A 24,405-nucleotide genomic window follows, 5' to 3' on the forward strand; every position below is an offset into this window, starting at 1 on the left:
TGAGATACAGCTTGTTTCACCTTTTTCCTCTCAAAATAAATCTTAATAGAGACGAAGTGAAAAAAACGTTGGCACTTAGGAGGACAGGAAGAAAAGGTTACAGTGCTGATTAAAGAAAACCTGTTTGCCCATATTCCATAGAGAAAGGTATATATTCACTAGTTATTAAAACTATATTAGAAGGAAATAATAAGGAAAAAAAACAAACATCTGCACCTATTCTCAAATATTTGTAAATAGGTATTGTACTTCCTGGAGAGATGTGAGTTGTTTGATTTTACTTGGTTCTTCGTTCCTCCCTCTCTTCCGCATTCTCCATCCTTCTCCTTCTTTAGATTACACGATCAATTTAGTCTACTCAGCTGCGATTTATACCATGGAACTTTCGAGAGTCTCGGAGGCTTGCTTGCTGCAGTGTTAATCGAAACCTGCAGCCACCACTGGAGACAGGCCCACAGCCACATCTGCCCCCTTGTGTTCGCCTGAGGTCTCGTCCTCATTCCGGAAGTTCGAGGGCTCGGAGTTTGGAGCATGCGCAGTCACAGGAGCCCGCGAGTTCGTGAGTAACGAGACGTCTGCGCTCCGCGTCAGCTACTGGGTTCGTGCAGAACTAACTTGAGTGTAAAAGATTGGCGAGTTTACTTCAGACTACTCAGCTTGCTGGTAATGATTTTTTGCCACAGCAGTGGATCTCTTTGATGAGTCTTTAGAGTAAACTTTGTCTTGTACTTTGTCAGCCTAAATCAGCTGAATTTAACTTTGTGGTGACAGCGCAGTCGGAATACCACGTTTGCCTGTTTAAAGATACAGATGCTCATATCACCTCTTGACACTGGTCTTAAAACATCTTGCGGGTGTCAACTGAAATAAAATCGAACCGTTCAAATAAAGTGGAACCGTTCCAATTGACAAACAAAAAGCCTGGATTTCTCTATATACTTTTCCAAGTATTTATGGAAAGAATAAGACAAAGTATTTCTTAGAGATAAGGTAGAGAATGAGATTTGGATAAATTTCCTCCTCTGAAAAAAACTGCCATATAACTTAAAAGATGTTTTTCCATCATCTTTTCCTTTCTTTTTTTCTTTAAACGTGGAAGTCGCTCAGTCGTGTCCGACTCTTTGCCACCCCATGGACTGTAGCCAGCCAGGCTCCTTTGTCCATGGGATTCCCCAGGCAAGAGTGCTGGAGTGGGTAGCCATTCCCTTCGCCAGGGCATCTTTCCAACCCAGGGATCGAACCCAGGTCTTCCGCATTGCAGGTGGATTCTTTACCATCTGAGCTACCAGGGAAGCCCTTTTTTCTTTAAGGAACCTACAATTTAACTGTAGTGGATCTTAAATTCGGATTTAAGTTGTCCTCTTTCCGGTTCATTGGAGTTCCTGCTTCTAATACTTGTTTTCTTTCACCAATTGTGAAAAGTTCTCAGTCAGTGTCTTGAAATATAGTCCCTACCTCATGCTCACTCCTCCCCGCCTCCTCGTCATTCTCCTTGTGGAATTCCAGTTAGATATCCGTTAGGCCATCTTATTCTGTCCTTCGTGTCTCTTTCATATTTTTCTACTTCTTTGTATCTCTGGACTTCAGTTACAGACAATTTGGTGTAAACCATCCATGGAATTTTAAATTTCTATTAATTTTTCATTTCTAGAAGTCTTGTCTTTTTAAATATGTATTCTTTATGCATGACTTTCATGCCTTTTATATTTTGGACATTTTAAACTGATTTTTATTTTTTCTATCTGACAATCCTATATCTGAAGACTCTTGAGCCTTAATATTTATGGTGCCTTGTTTCCATATGTGTTCATTGACATTTTTTCTTTTTACCTCAGGCTCTCGTTTTTATTTGAACTTGATCTGTGAAAATTCTTTGAGGCTTGGGACGCAGGTGGATTCTTCCATGGGAGGATTAGCATTTGTTTCCATGAGACATCTGTGGGCATTACAGTGCTGTATCAGTTTAAACTAAACTACCTGTTGACTGGAGGAGTTTTGTGTGTGTGTGTGTGTGTGTGTGTATTTCATAATACCATGTGATCTGTGTTCAAAATACAATATTAAATAGAAGTCAGATTGTGGTTACGAATTTTCAGAAGTCCTTTTTTCACCTCCAGTTAGAATTAAGATGTTCATGTTTCAAGATGGGCAATTTTCTTTTTCTTTTTTTTCCAAGTTCCAGATTGGTGTCAGTGTGTAGTTCTAGTTCATTTTTAAACTGAGAGTATAACATTTCAGGGGTCTAGTGTCATTTAAAAGGGAGACTCCTAATATAATCCCTAATTTGAATGGAGTGTGAGCTTTGTCTCTTATCCCTGAAACCTTAAAAATTAATACCTCAGATCATCTGAGCTCAGCAATGCCATTGAGGCAAAAAGCAACCTCAGTGCTTTACTTACCTTTTGGAGTTCCTGCCTTTAACTCATTTTTAGCCTAAGTAGTGTTAACTTTCTTGGTTAATATTTGCATACATTTAAGATTTTTAAAGATACTTTTGCTCAGCAGTTAGAGCCAGTCTGATACTTAGTACATTGTGTTTCTGGTATTATGGTTTATTGGTAACATCTACAATTATACATCAGTGTTCAGGTTGTTTTATCTCTGAATCTCTTTTTAACCTTTTAATTTCATCTTGATTTTGGCTGTTCTTTTATTGGATTATTTACTGATACTATGTTATTGCATAGCATAAAGCATTGGGCACTCTGTAGTTTTCGATATGCTTACTTCCAGACTTTTGCTTTTTATGACCTGTGTCTCTCTTCTTTTTTTCCTCCCTTTCTTCTCTTTTCCCCTCCAGCCCTCTGTTCCATTTTTTCCCTTCTTTTTTGCTCTATCATAGTTCTGTAATTAGCATGTAATTTATCTTGGTTACATTTATCATCAGATACTGCTACCGAACTGAACATAGTGTAGATTTTCCTTGAATCACTTCCTGTCTTTCCTGTACCCAGTTGGTCTTTCTTTCAAGCTTATAGGCATGCAGAGATGGCAGAGGTGCAGGCTGCGTGTGTGGGGACAGAAGGGGTGAAGCCCTGCTGTGGATGAGTGTTACCCTTGCTGTAGACCTGGCATCTGAGTTCTTTTCAGAGATTCTGTTATGAGAGAATTCTTGGGTTGGCTGTCATTCCAACATCGTACAGTTCCGTTCAAGATATTCAGCTTATCAACCTTTCTTATCACTAATGAATTTTCAACTTAGGTTTTATTTTTATGCATCTCTCCTTCATTTTCCTCAGGGATGCCTACTTAACTCCTCTGTGCATGTATTTCTAAATTAAATGACTTTAATGAGAACTTGCGAAATACTCTAAACTCATTTTTCATGGTAATTCTTCTGGGGGATGAGGGGAAGGTTAAGAGGTGTAATACAACATGACAGCATTTTCTTTGTCTTTCTTTGACCCCATTTGTTTATGGCATTAGATTGTGATCCTTTGTCTTGTTGTTGCTGTTAAGTTTTATCCTCCCCTCTTTTGTAGGTTTTTGTTGTGGTTGTTGTTATTTATTTGATTATTGATTTAGATATTGGGGAATCTTGCTTCATTCCGCTGTCCTTAGCCAAGTAAACCTTACTTTAAAAATTGTTGTTGTTGTTCAGTCGCTAAGTTTGTGTCCAACTCTTTGCAACCTCCTGGACAGTAGCATGCCAGGCTCCCCTGTCCCTCACCATCTCCCTCTCTCACAGAGTTTTCTCAGATTCCTGTCCATTGAGTCAGTGATGCTGTCTAGCCATCTCATCCTCTGCCACCCGCTTCTCCCTTTGCCTTCTACCTCTCTCAGCATCAAGGTCTTTTCCAGTGAGTTGGGTCTTCACATCAGGTGGCCAAAGCATTGGAGCTTCAGCTTCAGCCTCAGTCCTTCCAATGCATATTCAGTGTTGATTTCTTTTAGGGCTGACTGATTTGATCTTGCTGTTCAAGGGACTGTCAATAGTCTTCTCCAGCACCACAGTTCAAAAGCATCAGTTATTTGGTGCTCAGACTTCTTTATGGTCCAACTCTCACATCTATGCATGACTACTGAAAAAAACCATAGCTTTGACTATACAGATCTTTGTCAGCAATGTGATATCTCTGCTTTTTAATATACTGTCTAGGTTTGTTGTAGCTTTCCTTCCAAGGAGCAAACATCTTTTAATTTTATGGCTGCAGTCACTGTCTGCAGTGATTTTGGAGCCCTGCAATACAAATTATTCTTTTTATTAATGGCTTTATTTTAAATACTTAGGTTTTAATAATGTATGTTTGTTAAAGATATTGTGCATTCTATATAAATTATCACTACCCGTAGAAGAAGACACAAGCAGAGATACAAGAAAATTATTTTTGTTGGAGCGGGTATAATTCTGGGTGCCTGGCATATGTGATATCATACTGGGAGAGCCAAGGTAGAGTAAGTCCTGGTTGTCTGCAAGAAAGATCTAGAAGTACCAGAGGAATAAGTGCTAAACATAGATTTGACTGCTTCCTTTTTACTAACAAGCAACCAAGCACTTATTTTTACTTAAACAAAAAAGCCACATTGTGAACTAGCCCTCAAGCTTTGTTGCTAATCAACTCCTCCTGCAAGCGTATTTGCTGCCCTCTGCAGGCTGACGTAAAACTTACAGGTAACATGGAAATTGTGGAAAAAGCAAAACCCCCCTATATTCCAGTACAGATGTATATTCCTGAACTTGAACCAAGAATGCTCATGAAATCTTACAAAGTATTTCTATTTCTGCTGCCTAGATGCCATGTGACTTGGAACTATTACTTGTTAGATGACTGAGAAATGGAGACCTCTTTTGAGTTTAGTATTAAAAAAAAAAGAAATATGCTTAAGGTAGAAATTAAATGTTGATTTGGGTTTGATTCTTAAATCACAGTGTAGTTCAATCTAGAGGTCCATATATGAAATATTTCTTGATGTTATTTTTTCCCCTGCATTTTCTTTTGCTAGTTGACCCTCCCTCATTCAAGGAAATTTCTCTGGAATAAATGTTAAATATTGCCCTTCAGATTCAGAAACTGTGATGCAAATATAACATATAGCATTAGAAGAGAATATTTGCCTCATTTAGTCCCCAGTGATTAGACTGCAAATTATGGGGTAGAAAATCCAAAATGTATTGAGGGGACTGAGAGTGAAAGGCTTTTGCACCTACTTTCCACTACGACCCTGAGCAGCTGAGTTCCTACAGTATTAGCTACTCTATAAAAGTACAGTAGCAATCTCTTAAATATAGGTGCATAGGGTATGGGGGCAGAAATGGGACTGACGCAGGCCCAGGGAGCATCCTAGAGCCACTGGTGGCATGAGAGTTCTTTCGAAAGACCATAGATGTAGAAGTGAGAGAGAGAAGCATCTGCCCTGCAGGGGCCCTAGGGGTACAGGAAGACACTACAGAAGATCAGATCTTGGCTGCAATCACATCTTAATATTGATGCCACGATGGAGAAAAGGTGTCAGAGTACCTTATAACATGAGTTACATTTCAAAGATTACGACGTGGCATTGACACAGACCAAGCAAGAGAAGTAGATGTACTTTCCCAAACAGAGGAAGAAAGAGGGGTGTGGAGGGTAGATTCTGGATTTGAGTAAAGCACAAAATACTCAGAAATCCCTGGAGCAGTAGAGTTTACTGGAAATTAAGCTTTATTCTTCAGAAGAATGGGTTCTTAAGAGAGTGCTCATCGAGATACAAGAAAAATAAAGTTAGCATTGGTTTTCACACCAGCATTTGTGATTAGAAAGATTTAAGTGAAGGTTCTGAGAGAGGGTGAAAGACTCCATGACCTATGTGGGGAAAGAATCTAAAAAAGAGTGGATATATGTACGTGTGTAACTGCTTCTCTTCGCTATACACCTGAAACCAACATTGACACAACATTGTAAATCAACTATACTCCAATAAAAATAAAAAAAGAAAGTGAAAGATTCACTGAAAGAGAGTGAAAGATTCAAACGAAGGTTCTGAATAAATCTCTCCAGCTGTGGGACTTGGCATTTGTCCATCCTTCACTAGCATCTTAGTCTTTGTTCACACTTGGTGTCCAGAGTTTCTCTTTATGTTGTCTACCTTTAGCCCCTTAGTTTGGATAACTTTACCCAACTCAAAAAAACAGCAGCAGGAAGACAGGTATTATATCAGTTTTGCTTATCATTTGTCTCCACTGCCTAGAATGGTTCCTAGCTTATGGTACATGCTTAATCAGTTTAGTTCAGTCACTCAGTCATATCTGACTCTTTGTGACTCCATTGGCCACAGCACACCAGGCTTCCCTGTGCATTACCAACTCCTGGAGTTGACTCAAACTCATGTCCATCAAGTTGGTAATGCCATCCAACCATCTCATACTCTGTCGTCCCCTTCTCCTCCCGCCTTCAATCTTTCCCAGCATCAGGGTCTTTTCCAATGAGTCAATTCTTCTCATCTGGTGACCAAAGTAATAAATAATCATTAAAATGAAATAATTTTTAAATTAGATGACTAAAGCTCGGATGAGAAACAGTATTTTGTGAGACAAAATTAAGGCAAAATACTACTTTCACCTTTTCCGTCTCATTAATAGACTATGAGTAAGTTTTATGGATACTTGGTGTGTGGCAGTTCCTAGGACGTAATTTGGAAATTATAAGAGACTTCACCATGTGTCAACACAAAGGGCTGGCAGATTTTATCTTTTCTTAGAATTATATTTTAGATGTTACAGTTTACTATTTTCTGGGTGACCTTTTAGTCATCCATCTCTGCAGCTTCACATTACTAGAAAGAGTGGGAAAGGGTTCAGAGATGTCTTCATAAAGCAAAAAATAAGAGGACAAGTTCTAAATTAGCTTAGTATTTCAAACAAACATTGTTGTTTGCTGCCCCTTACTGGTAAGATAATAAAATTGCTAAATCACATTTTAAAAGTATAGTTGTTGGCATTGAAATCAGATTTTATAGGAAAAAGCTCCTTTATCTCACACACACACACACACACACACACCACACAAAATTACACAAGTGAATTGTCTCAAATACTGAGTAGCATATGGGATGAGTCACTTAATTGAAAGCAGTTTTCTGGCCTTCAGTTTGGATAATTATGGAGAAAAGTTAAGTAGGGAACGTACTAAAACAAGCCTCATGTGTGAGGTGCTCTCCCTTGCTTGAAAACTTGGAAGTTATCATTGGCAACAAATACAGTCAGTTAATTTCCTTGAAGGGATAGTTTTATTTTTGAGAAAATATGTTTCAGGTTTCTACATTTGGATAACCAGGGGTTGTCTACCAGTCACTCTTGCAGGTAAAAATGGCATTCCTTGAAGAGCAGCAGCTAATTCAGATTGCAGTGGAAACCAGAGCCCAAGCTCTTTCGTCACAATAACCATCATAATACATCATTATTCAGCAAAAGTTTTTTGTGCACACTTTCCATGTTATCACACAGAAGTTAGAGAGCAGCAGGACCGAACTTCCAGGAGAACACAGCACAGAGCCCAGAGGGCTCTCAGAGTGAAGGGGGTTGGGCTTCTGAACGCAGAGCCAGCAGTTCTGCCCTCCTCCCTGTTAATGGTTAATGAGCCCAGGGATTCTGAGTAATGTTCTACCTTTAGTGCCAGGTTGGCTCTCCATGGAGAACTTTAATTTGGGCATGAAATGGCCATGGAGGTGATCCAGAACTGTAGATTAACAACTGAATCTGTGGTTTCCTCTGCTATATCATCAGGAAACCCCATATCTCCAGGGGCTGGGTGGAGATAGGCAGCCCCAAACAGTGTACAGAAAGGACCTAATTCTTAGTAAACAGGTAAAAAGATTATAGGTAAGAAGACAATGCTAAAAATCTAGTCTAAAAGACAAGACAAGGTTGAAAATAGAAAGTGATTAATGAAGGCAGAAGTCAGGATAGGAGAGAGCAGACAAAAGGAGGAAGCAATTGAAAAAACACTTTGTGCAAAAGCTGAAGAAATAAAAGCCTCCATCAGCACAAGAGTTCGAACAATCGCCCCATTATGGCACCTGGTATGTGATATGGGGCTTAAAGGCAGCTCCATAGAGGAATTATGCAGGGCTGCAACTGACAGCTAGGTGGGAGAAAAGTACCTGAAGCTGAAAGAAAACAGGATCAGAAAAAGTGGCTCCAGGAAGGGATCTAAGAGTCAGAAGGTAATTCCAGGCAGAGATGCATCCTCCCCTGTCTCTATCCGTCTTCTGACCTTCTCAGTGAGCTACTGGAAAGAATAATGCTGTCTCCTCTTGCTCATTTTCAACTCTTTGCACTCAAACTTCATCCCCTACACTTCACCCATCATAAATGTCATCAGTGGCTTTCTAACGGAAAAATCCTATAACCTTACTTTCATTCTCCTTTTGCAACTTTATTTCCATCAAGCCTCTTCTCAAAAGTCTCCTGATCAAAAGCTTTCTCTTAGAAGAGAAACCTTTCTTAATTCCCCCAAATAAAACAGTGCTCATTGTCGTGCAGTCAGTATTCCTTATGTTATCCTCTTTTTATGTTTATTTTTTAAAAATCCCAGACATAGGAAAGTAAACTGAACTGCTTCAAAAGTTACCTAATTCATGGGCAAGCTTATTTTATCTTGTTCCTCACTAACTTTCCCCTCCTATATTATTTTGAAGTAGTTTCCAGACATATCTTTTCATCCATGAATATTTTATATGGAGTTTTTTTTGTTAAGCAACCATAATACCATTATCATAACTGGAAAAAGGATAATAGGTCTTGATATGTATATATATATATATACACATACACACACACACACATGCACAATGGAATATTTATTCAGTCGTAAAAAAGAGGAAATCAGAGCTTTTACAACAACATGGATGGAATGTGAAGTCATTATGCTAAATGAAATAAGCCATATAGAGAAAGACAAATACTGTGTGATCTCAAGTACTTATGTGTGGAATCCAAAAAGAGAAAGAGAGAGAGAAAACCACTCATAGAAAAAGAGATCTGATTTGTGGTCACTAAAGGCAGAGTGTGCTGCTGCTGCTGCTGCTGCTGCTGCTGCTGCTGCTACTTAGTCGCTTCAGTTGTGTCCGATTCTGTGCGACCCCATAGACGGCAGCCCACCAGGCTTCCCCGTCCCCGGGATTCTCCAGGCAAGAACACTGGAGTGGGTTGCCATTTCCTTTTCTAATGCATGAAAGTGAAAAGTGAAAGTGAAGTTGCTCAGTCGTGTCCGACTCTAGCGACCTCATGGACTGCAGCCTACCAGGCTCCTCCATCCATGGGATTTTCTAGGCAAAAGTACTGGAGTGGGGTGCCATTGCCTTCTCCGAAGGCAGAGTGTGGGGGAGGGTAAATTGGAAGAAGGTGGTCAAAAGTTCAAACTTCCAGTTATAAATACTAGCAATGTAATGAACAATGTGATGGCCATATTTAATACTGTTGAATGATATATAAAAAGTCATTGTAAGCATAAATTCTTAGAGTTCCATAAGGAGAATTTTTTTTTCTTTTCTTCTGTCTTTTCCTTTTATTGCATCTGTATGTGTAGATGGTTGTTAGCTGAACCTATTGTGGTCATCATTTACGATATATATAAATCAAACTATCATGTTGTATGCTTTAAACTGATACACTGATGTATGTCAATCATTTATCAATAGAACTGGGAAAATATAATAATGATCTAATGTAGCAAATATTCAGTCAGTGCTTAAAGGATCAAGTTACTCATTAATATCAGGTTTTCTTTGTTTGAATCAGTGTTTAAATAAGCTATATAACTGATCTGTTGATAAGTTCCTTTTCTCTCTCCCCACCTTTTCCCTCGGTAGTCTATTTACTGAAAAACAAACTTGATCATTTGTCCTGTATCATTTCCCATTCTGGATTTTGCTAATGAGTTTCATTACTAGTTTCCTCTTTTGTATTTCCTGTGAAGTGATGGTTGGATCATATGTGGTTTTCTTGGTAAAACTGCTTCATAGGGGTTGTGGTGTTCTTCCAACAGAAATTATATTATCTACTTTAGTGACACAGGCAGAAATTGATTGGTCTTGATTTGATCCATTAATGCACTAGAAGTTTTAAAATGATAAACTTCAATTCTGTTGTTCTATCTTATTAACTAGAGTACTGTTATAAAGAAAAACTTCACCAGATCATTTTTTTTGGTTACCCAGCAGTAGAGTTCATACAGGAAAGGTGGGATAAATGCTTGATTGGTTCTCTTTAAAAAAAAAAAAAGAAGTTTCATAATAATGAGTTTCTCAGCATCTTGTAGCAGTTACCAGTTGTGAAAGTTGCTCAGTCGTGTCTGACTGTTTGCAACCAGATGGACTGTAATTCACTAGGCTCCTCTGTGGGATTTATATCAGTTTGTTGAAAAAACTCTCCCATTCCCCACCCCTACAAACTCAATAGCTTAAAACAATAAAGCACTTATGAATCTTGCCAAGATGGAGAAACAAGGTCCAGATTATCATCCTGCCTAAAATAATTTTTAAAACTATAAAATATATGAGACAACAATTTGTAAGACATTGGACATTAGACAACAAAGGACAGTTATCTCTGAGAGACACGAAACAAACAAGGTAAGCTCAGTGGATGTCCCACTGTACTAACGCGGGGGAATTTAGAGGCCACAGCAGAGGAAGGGAAAGCTGAGGCAGATCCCAGCATACTCCCTGAATCGAGGAGATGCAGGCAAGATTTTAGTGAGTCCAGAGAAACTAGAGTTCAGAGGAGATAGTACCAGAGAAGAGAGAACTGTTCATTGATAGAACTGTGGGAATAAGTAGAGGTATATCCTTAAGTATCAGCTGAGTACTGATCAGTATATGCATGTGAGGAAATTACCTGAGGTTGGAGGAGAATCAACAGAAAAGATTAGAGGCAGCAGTGCCTAGCACTCAGACAGGGCCACAAATAGTGCTTGTTCCCATTAACAGACTAGAAAGCCCATAATTTATAAAGTGTTAGGAACAGTGCATGGAAGGGTCTTGTCTCAAATTAGAGATTACATGGCAGTGGACTAAGCACTGAACTGATCTCACTTAAGAATCTTAAATTCAACAGTTTGAAAGGTCACACTATTTTCAGGTCACAAAACTGTAACCCAGAACAAAGTTCAAGAATTCTTTTGGAATGCAGAAAATACCCAATACCCAACAAGATAAAGTTTAGATTTTCTGGTAGCCAATAAAGTATTACTAAGTATGGAAAGAAGCGAGAGAGTAAGACTTACTATTATGAGGCTATAAGCTACTTAATCAAAACCCATCCAGAATAGACATACCTGTTAGTAAACAAAACCATTAAAACATTTATTTTAACTTTATTTCATATATAAGCAAATTAAGAAGATATATGAAACATTAAAAAGATCCAAACCAAATTTGTAAAGTTGCAGTGTGTGAAATGAAAATGTTGAATGTAGTTAATGGTAGGTTGCTGCTGCTGCTGCTGCTAAGGCACTTCAGTCGTGTCCAACTCTGTGCGACCCCATGGACGGCAGCCCACCAGGCTCCTCCGTCCATGGGATTTTCCAGGCAAGAGTACTGGAGTTAGAGACTCTAAAAGAAAAGTTTAGGGATTAATAAACCTGAAGATACCACAAAAGAACTATTCAAAATAAAGCACACAAAAAAGAGGGATTTTTTTTTTTTTTTAATGAACAGAGCTGTGAGCTGCAGCACAATTGAAGCAGACTAATCTACACATATTTGTAGTCCCTGAAAGAGAGGACAGAAAGGAAGAGATAGAAAAATTATTTGAAGAAAACCTAAACTAAACTTTCCAGCTTAAATGAAAAACCCAGCTAAAACTTTCCAGATTAAATGAAAACTATAAAGCTACATCTCCAAATATTAAGCACAAGAATCATGAGTAAAAATATACCAAGGTACATCATAATCAAATTGCTCAAAACCAAGGGAATCTTAAAAACAACTACATGAAAAAATGCAAAATACACAGTATATACATGTGACAGCAGATTTCTAGTCAGAAACAGTGCAAGTAAGAAGACAGTGAAGCAAGAACATTAAAGTGCTGAAAAGAAAAAAGTGTCCTTTCTATACACAGTGAAAAATATTTGAAAGATGAAGGTAAAATAAAGACATACAAAAGCTGAAAGATCTCCAGTATACCCACACTGTAAGAGATATTCAGGGAAATCCTTCAGTTAGAGGGAAAATGATGTAAATATGACCAACACTAAGGAATGAATAATTCCAGAAATGGTAAATTCATGGGTAAATAAGTATTTCTTTATTATCTAAACCTTTTAGAAGATAATTGATTATTTAAACAAAAATCATAACAGTACAGTGTTGAGTTTATAACAGACAAGCTATATAACAAAAAATATGATGACCACAATAATGCAAAGGTCAGGAGAGAAGAAGGAGGTATGTCCTATTGTAAAGTTCTCTTGATATACTTGAAGATGCATATGATAAAGCAATGGAGTAGGAAATGGAAATCCACTCTAGTATTGCCTGGAAAATTCCATGGACAGGGGAGTCTGGAAGACTACAGTCCATGGGGTTACAGAGATTTGGACACGACTGAGCTTGCATGCAAGGCAAGGATGATAAAGGTATATACAATAAAACTTAAAGCAACCACAAAAATGACAAAGCAGTAAGTTAAAGCTAATAAGAAAATAATGGAAATAAAATTTTATAAAATATTTAATTAAATGAAGGAAGGAAAAGGGAGAAAAAACAGATGAATAAAGTAGAAAAAATATTTAAATCTACCCATACTATCCACATTAAATGCAAATTGTCTAAATACCCCAATTAAAAGCATAAAATTGTCAAATTGGGTTAAAAAATCAAGACCCAACTCTATGCTACCTACAAAAATACACACTTCAAACATAAAGATAGAAATAGCTAAAAGTATAAGAATGGAAAGATATACCATGCTATTAATAATCAAAGAAAGAATTAATAATCAAAGAAAGCCAAACTTGGCTTCCCAGGTGGCACTAATGGTAAAGGACCCACCTGCCAATGAAGGAGACATAAGAGACCCTGGTTCAATCCTTGGGTCAGGAGGCTCCCCTGGAGGATGAAATGGCAAACCATTCCCGTATTCTTGCCTGGAGAATCCCATGGACAGAGAAGTCTAGCGCATGTATTCTATGGGGTTGCAAAGAGTCGGATCCAACTGAAGCAACTTAGCATGCATGCATTAATATCATACAAAATAAATTTCAGCACATAGCATTTTACCAGGGTAGAAAATGTCATTTCACAATGGTAAAGTTGGCAATTTATCAAAAGGACAAAACATTCCTAAATGTTTATTCACCAAATAAGAAAGTTTTAAAATACATGAAACAAAATTTATAACTATAAGGAGAACTTGGCAAGTCTACAAGTATATATAGAGAGTTTAATACCATTGTCTTAATAATTAATGTAATGTGTAGATGTAAAATCAGTAATTGTCCTTAGAGTTCAGTAATCTATGGCCTGAGAGTGAAATCCACCCTCTGTCTGTCCCACCTGATTTTGTAAATAATATTTTATTATGTTAACATTCTTTCACTTGTATGTGTTGTGGGCTTCTTTTGCATCACAACAGAAGGTGGCTATGGCTGTTTACACACTGTACCAAAATAGTAGTATTTAGGGGAAAAGTATATAGTACTCAGTGCCTATATTTTGTATAGAACAAAAATAAAAACCAACACATCAAACTCTGTGAAACACCCCTAAAGCATTACTTAGAGGGAAATTTATAGCACTAAGAGCCAAAAAAAGAAAAAAATAAAGATCTCAGATAAATTAATTTCCACCTTAAGAGTTGCATAATTGTGCCAAAGACTCTATGGCCTGCAAATCCTAATATTTTTACCATCTTTTTCTTTATTGAAGAGTCTATTAATGCATGACAGAGAAGACTAGGAGAGTATCACTACTTTGACCTAATGGATGTTTATAGACTACTCCATTCAACAGTAACAGAAGACATTCATTTCAGATGCACACGGTACATCTACCAAGAAAGACCATATTTTGAGCCATAAAACAAGTTTCAGTTCAAAAAGATTAAAGTCATACAATGTATATTCTCTGATCATAAATAGAATTAAATGAGGATGATGGATGTATCTGTCAAATCGTTCACAGTGGTGGTTTTATGTGTGTACACATATGTCACAATTTACCAAGTTGTACAGGTTAAATATGTGCAGTTTATTGTATATCTGTTACATTTCAATAAAACTGTTTAAAACATAGGCTTGAAAAGTAATCTGGGCAGTTCAACTTCTCCAGGCTGAACTTTGTTGGTCAGCAGGCAGCTGGCTGGCATGGAATGACCTCAGTCAGCTGAGATGACTTAATTCTTTTACCTGTACTCTCTCATCGACCAGCATGCTAGCCTGGGCCTTTTCATAATATGGTAGGAGGGTGGCACAAAGGAGAAGGCACAGCTGTGTAAGAGAGCAGACAGAAGCATGCTTACTTCTTGAGGCCTAAGACCTGGCACACTGTCCTTTCTGTTGCATTCTGTTGGTCAAAGAGAGTTGGAGGGCCAGTCCAGATTCAAGGGATGGAGGAAAATACTCTCCCTTCTGAGTAGGAGAACTGCAGTCATGTCATAAGGAAAGGAAATAATTGAGGCTGTTTTTTTGCAATCAATCTTAGGATCATTATCAACTCATGGGTTTAATCCTATTTGATGTATTTTAGCAGTCGTAGTTATACTGCATTCAAATTGTCTGTATTAGGGCAGTGGAAGCCACCATTTGCTTGAAGCCCTGCCACATTCTCTAAGTCTGGAAACCACATTTTCCAGATTCCCCTTTCTTGTGTGGTTTTAGGTCAGAGTGTGACAGGAATGCATGCAAAATGTGAAAGTTGAAAGTGGAGGCAGAAGCCATTATTTGCAGGAGTTTGCTGTGGCCAGATTCATTGGCTTCACAGATCTGTCCATGAGCTCACACTTCAGAGTCACTGTAGGTGGAATGACAGCTTCTCAAACTCTTCTACAATTCTTTCTTTTCAAACTGATTTCAGTTTCATGCTGAAGAATTAGAGATGTGATCCTCCAGCTGCTTTCTCAGCTTTTCCACACTCATGTAAATTCAGATTCTTATATTTATATTTGCATAATAATTGTGTGGCTCTTCTCTTAGTTGAATCTAGACTGATAAAGAGGTTCTTCAAGTTGGCCTCTGAGGCCTTTTGATATAATATTGTGTAATCTTTAATAATTCTCTTACTTTCTGGTGTAAGAAGATACTCTAAGTTTACCTTTTATTATTATTGCCCAAGATCTGAAATCAGCCATTTCTTCAAGGACCAGCTATTTTTTTTTAAAGTTACTTAGAATAGTTGCTCTCTGAGTACATGGTTTATTAATAGCTCCTTTCACTATCTGACATTAAGTCATAACATATTTGCTTATTGTCTGTCTCCTCCTCTAGAATATGTCTAATGGAAACAAGGACTAATGGGATACCAGTGTATCTCTAGTATATTTTCAGCTACTAAAATGCTTTATTTTCTTAGTCTTATCAAGTGATTTCTTACATTTTCTATTTTACTACTAAATAGCTTGAGCCCCTTTAATGTAGAATTAACTCCTGTACCAGAAATTTATTTATATTCTTACTTTGTCTATAAAATATATCCCAAAGATTTCTGACATCTGTTTTTTTAAGGCTATGTGCAATGAAGAAAATGTTGGCAAGATAAGTTTAATTAAAAAATACTATGCAAGGTAACAAGTCAGTTGCTATTTTTTGTATTTATTACACTGAAATTAATTTGAACATTTACAATTTCAGAAAAAAAATCTCAGGAAAGTGCCTGTGATATGCAGCCAGGCATTTTTCTTCCAAGGACAAGCCTTGGATTATATACAATAAGAATCTACTAAACTGGGGCAAAAGTAAGTGTGGCTTTGAGCAAAAATTTGTTGCAATGCAGCTGTCATGTGACACCTAGTAGCTCTGTGGGTTTTGTGGACACAGAAAATAAACAGTGAACTCAGAAATGTATCACCACAGTAGTGTATTTTATATAAATATGCCAGTGCCAAACATTTGATGCTAACCACAGAGCAAAAAAGTCAGTATGCAGATTAATACACGGTAAAAATTGAAATGTAAATAATCAGAGTCACACCAGTACAAACCACATGTTTTTCATAAAATGTCTTCAATTTGAATACTTAACTGTCAGGCTGCTGCTGCTGCTGCTAAGTCGCTTCAGTCGTGTCTGACGATGTGCGACCCCATAGACGGCAGCCCACCAGCCTCCCCCATCCCTGGGATTCTCCAGGCAAGAACACTGGAGTGGGTTGCCATTTCCTTCTCCAATGCATAAAAGTGAAAAGTGAAAGTGAAGTCACTCAGTCGTGTCCGACTCCTCGCGACCCCATGGACTGCAGCCTACCAGGCTCCTCTGTCCGTGGGATTTTCCAGGCAAGAGTACTGGAGTGGGGTGCCATCACCTTCTCCAAATGTCAGGCTAAGTATCTGTAATTGGAGATTACAGTCTAAAGAAATACAAACTCTCTACTATAAACTCCAGTGATTTGATTGAGATAAAGGAGTACCTATAAATCTCTTGATGTTTTAACAAATTTGATGTTTAACAAAAATTTTTGGTGTTTTAACAGCTAAATTAAGTGTAATTAGAGAGGTCCTTTATGTTTTACCAAGTCAATATGCCTTAATATAAAAATTAAAATGTTGAAATTATATTTGCATTTCCAAAATTCATCAGGTTTTTAAAAACAATTCTTTTCTTTATATTTTTGTATTCTTTTATAATTTGCTTATACAGTCTTCAGAGATCCTGTGAATTATTCCTATCTGAATTGTTCAGTTTCAGTGTTTTGTAAAGTAGCAACAGACTGAAAATGGAAAATGTTAACTCTAAATAAATCAGAAACCACTCACAGATTTCTTAAAGCCAAAAAAGTAAACAAGAATAATCTAATTGGTGCTGCCAAGCCAATATCTTAAGTTGTGATCTACAAAATGAGACTATTTGGTTAACTACAAGTAAGTTAAAGAGCTAATAGTATTTTTATTCTTTTTATGCTATTAATATACTTTATGTCAAACCAGGGAAGGCTATAATAAAAATAATCTATTGATGTATAATAAAAATATATCTATTTTTGATAGCTCAAAATTCATTTCACTGCAAGCCTTGCTGGGACAAGGAATAAGGAAAGCAGAGCATGGTGGGTAACAGTAGTCTATTTCCTGTAGCAGCATATGGGAAGAATCAGATTGTAAGTCTTCTGGGCTGGGCTTTCTTCTTAAATAAATACCGTGCTGTGCTATGCTATGCTAAGTACACACACACTAATTTTCTTCTATCTGTGTTGTCCTGGAAACAAACACCAACATGGAGTTAGAAATGCAAGAGCTATAGTGGAGACCACACATGTGTAAGAGGGAAAGCAGAGGGACCAAAAGTGGCCAAAGAAAGGCTACAACCTACAGTGCAAGTCTGACACATGTGAAAGTGAAAGGGGAAGCAAGATCGGGGAGGAAGAGCCTCAGACCACGCTGCAGAGAAAGTCTCTATCAGCCCAGTGGGGAACGCTGGTGCAAAATTGTCCATAGTTTTGAATTGGGAAGAAATTGCATGCTCTGCTAACCTGCTGTGTTTAGTCTCTCCAGGGAGCTGCTTGAAGACAGCTTGGCCTTAATTTGAACCCTGGAGTATAACCTGAAGGCACTGCTGTTGGAGGCTGTCAGCTCACTGTACTTGTGGCAGCTTCTTTCTCTTTTGTAAAAATATGTCTTAATTGAAATATAGTTGATTTACAATACTGTGCCAATCTCTGCTGTACAGCAAAGTGACTCAGTTATATACATGCATAAATTGTATTTTTTTTTAATATTCTTTTCCATTATGGTTTGTCACCAGGCTTCCCTGGTAGCTCAGCTGGTGAAGAATCCGCCTGCAATTTAGGAGACACCAGTTCGATTCCTGGGTTGGGAAGATCCTCTGGAGAAGGAATAGGCTTCCCATTCCAGTATCCTTGGGGTTCTCTTGTGGCTCAGCTGGTAAAGAATCTGCCTGCAATGTGTGAGACCTTGATTGGGAAGATCCCTTGGAGAAGGGAAAGGCTACCCACTCCAGTATTCTGGCCTAGATAATTCCATAGACTGTATAGTCTATGGGGTCACAAAAAGTCAGACATGACTGAGTGACTTTATCTTTTATGGTTTATCACATAATTTTGAATATAGTTCCCTGTTCTATACGGTAGGACCTTGTTTATCCATTCTAAATGTTATAGTTTGCATTTACCAACCCCAAACTCCCAGTCCATGCCTCTTCCTCCCCTCTTCCCCTTGGAAACCAAATTCTGTTCTCTGTGTCTATGAGTCAGTTTCTGTTTTGCAGACAGGTTCATTTGTGCTGTATTTTAAGATTCCACATGTAAGTGATATCATATGGTGTTTTGTCTTTTTCTGAGTAACTTCACTTAGTATGATAATCTTTAGTTGCATCCATGTTGCTGCAAATGGCATTGCTTCATTCTTTTTTCTGGCTGAGTAGTATTCCATTTATATATATGTACCACATCTTCTTTATCATTTCATCTGTTGACTGGTATTTAGGTTGTTTCCATGTTCTGGCTATTGTGAATAGTGGTGCTATGAACATATGAACAAAGGAGTTCCAGAAAAACATCTGCTTCATTGACTATGCTAAAGCCTTTGACTGTGTGGATCACAATAAATTGTGGAAAATTCTTAAAGAGATGGGAGTTCCAGATCATCTTACCTGTCTCCAGGGAAAAGTGTATGTGAGTCAAGAAGCAACAGTTAAAACTGGACTTGGAACAACTGACTGGTTCAAAATTGGGAAAGGAGTACAAGGCTATATATTGTCACCCTGCTTATTTAACTTATAGGCCAAGTACATCATGCAGAATGCTAGGTTGGATGAACCACAAGCTGGAATCAAGATTTCCAGGAGAAATACCTATAACCTCGGATATGAAGATGATACCATTCTAATGGCAGAAATTAAAGAGGAACTAAAGAGCCTCTTAATAAATGTGAAAGGAGAGTAAAACTCAACATTCAGAAAACTAAGATCATGGCATCCAGTCCCATAACTTTATAGCAAATGGAAGGGGAGAAAGTGTAAATAGTGGCAGATTATATTTTCTTGGGCTCCAAAAATCACTGTGGACAGTGACTGCAGCTGTGAAATTAAAATACCCTTGCTCCTTGGGAGAAAAGCTATGACAAACCTAGACAGAATATTAAAAAGCAGAGACATCAGTTTGCCCATAAAGGTTCATATCGTCAAAGCTATTGTTTTTCCAGTAGTCATGTACAGATGTGAGAGTTGGACCATAAAGAAGGCTGAGCCCTGAAGAATTGATGATTTCAAATTGTGGTGCTAGAGGACTTGTGAGTCCGTTGACTATAAGGAGATCAAACCAGTTTCATTCCTAAAGGAAATCAACCCTGATTATTCATTGGAAAGATTGTTATTGATGCTGACACTCTAATTCTTTGACCATCTGATGTGAAGATCTGACTCATTGGAAAAGACCCTGATTCTGGGAAAGATTGAGGTCAAAAGGAGAAGTGGGTGGCAGAAGATGAAATGGTTGGATGGCATCACCTACTCAATGGACTTGAATTTGAGCAAGCTCCAGGAGATAATGGAAGACAAAGGAGCTTGGTCCGTGGGATTGCAAAGAGCTGTATACGAGTTAGTGACTGAATGACAGCAACAACAACAACAGGTGCCGTGCCATTACAGACCATCAAGGTCAAAAAGTGGGCCATGACCCAATTCCTGGAACTCCCCACCCCTTCCCCCAAATATCTAGAATACTCCTCCCACGCATTAGCCTATAAAATTACCTGCCTGTTTAAAAACTGACAACCGCATACCCTGGTGCTGCTCTCGATGGCCTACACTCTGTCTATGGAGTGTGATTCTAGGTAATTCCATGTCTTACCTATTTGTCTCTCACTGAATTCTTTCTGCAGTGAGACATCAAGAACCCAGGCTTCATTAAGTCTTGAGACCAGGTATGACCTCAGTTACAAGACTATAGGGTCAAGTCCCAATCTGAGTATCACAGTTTTAGGAGAATGTCAAAGAATTAGGAGTCATTTTTAATCTACCAAAGAGCCCAATTACCATTCAGTAATTCTTGCATATAAATGATTTTCTTAAATATATTTTTTCAGTACCCAAAAGAAAGAAACTTTTTGTTCCTGTCTATTCTCAGATTAATACTGCTATAGCTATATTACACTGTACCTTATATTATGCTACTGTCTATATTTTAATATATTTAAATATTAAATATAGTTTAATTACCACTTCTAAAGTCTATACTAAGATATTTTATATTTATGCCCAAGTTGTTTATATACCAATATGAATGAAAAGTGAAGGCAGAAATTTCATAAAGCTCATTTTACTCCTCACTCTTTGCTTCTTTGCCTCCCACTGTTTAAATACTTCCAGTCTCTTTGCTCTTTTAAAACAGATAGAGTGTGCAATTATAAGCATCTCAGCATGCACAGACTTTTTCTCATTATCATTAAATGATAGAATGTAAACCCCAAAGTATTTTGGGAACCACATAGACCAAATTTGGCATTTCACAGGAGTGAAATCTAAGGCTCACAGAAGTTTACACAAGCTTGTTCAAATCATGCAAATAATTTATGGATGAACCTAAAGTAACATTGAGGGTTCATTGATCCTCTTTAGTTGTACAAATAGCATATGTGTTTTTTGTTGGTATATTTTTCAAATGGAATTTTATTAGAAAACTAAAAAAGTTTTAAAATTTTTTTATTGGAATATAGTTGATTTATAATGTTGTGTTAGTTCCAGAGGTACACAAAATAAATCAGTTATACATATACCTATATCAACTTTAAGATTCTTTTCCATATAGGTCATTACAGGATATTGAGTTGAGTTCCCTGTGCTATGTAGGGAAAACTATTTTTAAATGCCAAATTAACCATATTCAGAACACCAAGCCATAGAAATGATTGAATTTCCTCTGATTTCCTAGTTACATCCTTCTTATCTCTTAACACAATTCTGGTGACTTTCAGTTCATTTCAGTTCAGTCGCTCAGTCGTGTCCGTCTCTTTGTGACCCCATGAATTGCAGCACGCCAGGCCTCCCTGTCCATCACCAACTCCCGGAGTTCACTCAGACTCACGTCCATCGAGTCAGTGATGCCATCCAGCCATCTCATCCTCTGTCGTCCCCTTCTCCTCCTGCCCCCAATCCCTCCCAGCATCAGAGTCTTTTCCAATGAGTCAACTCTTTGCATGAGGTGGCCAAAGTACTGGAGTTTCAGCTTTAGCATCATTCCTTCCAAAGAAATCCCAGGGCTGATCTCCTTCAGAATGGACTGGTTGGATCTCCCTGCAGTCCAAGGGACTCTCAAGAGTCTTTTCCAACACCACAGTTCAAAAGCATCAATTCTTTGGCGCTCAGCCTTCTTCACAGTCCAACTCTCATATCCATACATGACCACTGGAAAAACCATAGCCTTGACTAGACGAACCTTTGTTGGCAAAGTAATGTCTGTGCTTCTGAATATGCTATTTAGGTTGGTCATAACTTTCCTTCCAAGGAATAAGTGTATTTTAATTTCATGGCTGCAGTCACCATCTGCAGTGATTTTGGAGCCCCAAAAATAAAGTCTGACACTGTTTCCACTGTTTCCCCATCTATTTCCCATGAAGTGATGGGACCAGATGCCATGATCTTCGTTTTCTGAATGTTGAGCTTTAAGCCAACTTTTTCACTCTCCACTTTCACTTTCATCAAGAGGCTTTTCAGTTCTTTTTCACTTTCTGCCATAAGGGTGGTGTCATCTGCATATCTGAGGTTATTGATATTTCTCCCGGCAGTCTTGATTCCAGCTTATGCTTCTTCCAGCCCAGCGTTTCTCATGATGTACTCTGCATGTAAGTTAAATAAGCAGGGTGACAATATACAGCCTTGATGTACTCCTTTTCCTATTTGGAACCAGTCTGTTGTTCCATGTCCAGTTCTAACTGTTGCCTCCTGAACCACATACAAATTTCTCAAGAGGCAGATCAGGTGGTCTGATATTCCCATCTCCTTCAGAATTTTCCACAGTTGATTGTGATCCACACAGTCAAAGGCTTTGGCATAGTTAATAAAGCAGAAATAGATGTTTTTCTGGAACTCTCTTGCTTTTTCCATGATCCAGCGGATGTTGACAATTGGATCTCTGGTTCCTCTGCCTTTTCTAAAACCAGCTTGAACATCAGGAAGTTCACGGTTCACATATTGCTTAAGCCTCGCTCGGGTCACTTTAGCTTTATGCAACCACTGACTCTTGACTGTTTACAAGATAATTTCTTGTGGAAGATATTGGGTTGGCCAACAATTCATTTGGGTTTTTCCATAACATCTTTGGGAAAAATCTGAATAAATTTTTGGCCAGCTCAATAGAATGCATTTTCCTTCCATAGGAACCTACTGGATGGTTAGTCACTACCTCGGATATCTAGTGGAAAACTAACCCGTCTTAAAGAACCTATAAGAGGCAAATCAACTGTAGATTTCATCTTAACTTATTGGCAAATTTAGTTTTCCTCAGGCTGCTTGCCTGGTAATGAGGACACAGGTGATAAATAGCACTTGAGTAGATAAAATTAAAACACCAAGGTTTATAATTAATGCATTTATTCATTTAATTGATTTTATAAATAACTAAGAAGCTGAAGTTGAACGGTTCTATGAAGACCTAAAAGACCTTTTAGAACTAACACCCAAAAAAGTTGTCCTTTTCATTATAGGGGACTGGAATGCAAAAGTAGGAAGTCAAGAAACATCTGGAGTAACAGGCAAATTTGGCCTTGGAATACGGAATGAAGCAGGACAAAGACTAATAGATTTTTGCCAAAAAAAATGCACTGGTCATAGCAAACACCGTCTTCCAACAACACAAGAGAATACTCTGCACATGGACATCACCAGATGGTCAACACCAATATCAGATTGATTATGTTCTTTGCAGCCAAAGATGGAGAAGCTCTATACAGTCAACAAAAACAAGACCGGGAGCTGAGTGTGGCTCAGATCATGAACTCCTTATTGCCAAATTCAGACTTAAATTGAAGAAAGTAGGGAAAACCACTAGACCATTCAGGTATGACCTAAATCAAATCCCTTATGATTATACAGTGGAGTGAGAAATAGATTTAAGGGACTAGATCTGATCGACAGAGTGCCTGATGAACTATGGAAAGAGGTTCGTGACATTGTACAGGAGACAGGGATCAAGACCATCCCCATGGAAAAGAAATGCAAAAAAGCAAAATGGCTGTCCGGGGAGGCCTTACAAGTAGCTGTGAAAAGAAGAGAAGTGAAAAGCAAAGGAGAAAAGGAAAGATATAAGCATCTGAATGCAGAGTTCCAAAGAATAGCAAGACGAGATAAGAAAGCCTTCCTCAGTGATCAATGCAAAGAAATAGAGGAAGACAACAGAATGGGAAAGACCAGAGATCTCTTCCAGAAAATTAGAGATACCAAGGGAACATTTCATGCAAAGATGGGCTCTCTAAAGGACAGAAATGCTATGGACCTAAAAGAAGCAGAAGATATCAAGAAGAGGTGGCAAGAATACACAGAAGAACTGTACAAAAAAGATCTTCATGATCCAGATAATCACGATGATGTGATCACTGACCTAGAGCCAGACATCCTGGAATGTGAAGTCCAGTGGGCCTTAGAAAGCATCACTACGAACAAAGCTAGTGGAGGTGACAGAATTCCAGTTGAGCTATTCCAAATCCTGAAAGATGATGCTATGAAAGTGCTGTACTCAATATGCCAGCAAATTTGGAAAACTCAGCAGTGGCCACAGGACTGGAAAAGGTCAGTTTTCATTCTAATCCCAAAGAAAGGCAATGCCAAAGAATGCTCAAACTACTGCACAATTGCACTCATCTCACATGCTAGTAAAGTAATGCTCAAAATTCTCCAAGCCAGGCTTCAGCAATATGTGAACCGTGAACTTCCTGATGTTCAAGCTGGTTTTAGAAAAGGCAGAGGAACCAGAGATCCAATTGCCAACACCCGCTGGATCATGGAAAAAGCAAGAGAGTTCCAGAAAAACATCTATTTTTGCTTTATTGACTATGCCAAAGCCTTTGACTGTGTGGATCACAATCAACTGTGGAAAATTCTGAAAGAGATGGGAATACCAGACCACCTGACCTGCCTCTTGAGAAATCTGTATGCAGGTCAGGAAGCAACAGTTAGAACTGGACATGGAACAACAGACTGGTTCCAAATAGGAAAAGGAGTACGTCAAGGCTGTATATTGTCACCCTGCTTATTTAACTTACATGCAGAGTACATCATGAGAAACGCTGGGCTGGAAGAAGCATAAGCTGGAATCAAGACTGC

The 24,405-nt window shown here is 38.2% G+C and overlaps 1 long non-coding RNA gene across 1 annotated transcript in view; it reads left to right on the forward strand.

The window, feature by feature from the left end:
* The first annotated feature begins 50 nt into the window (after positions 1-50).
* LOC113899256 overlaps positions 51-24,405 on the forward strand; it is a 31,618-nt gene continuing 7,263 nt past the window's right edge. The window contains exon 1 of the long non-coding RNA XR_003512889.1: positions 51-663. This is a non-coding gene — a long non-coding RNA (uncharacterized LOC113899256). The remainder of the gene's footprint in view (positions 664-24,405) is intronic.

Source organism: Bos indicus x Bos taurus, chromosome 1, assembly GCF_003369695.1.
Source record: "Bos indicus x Bos taurus breed Angus x Brahman F1 hybrid chromosome 1, Bos_hybrid_MaternalHap_v2.0, whole genome shotgun sequence".
NCBI lineage: Eukaryota > Metazoa > Chordata > Mammalia > Artiodactyla > Bovidae > Bos > Bos indicus x Bos taurus.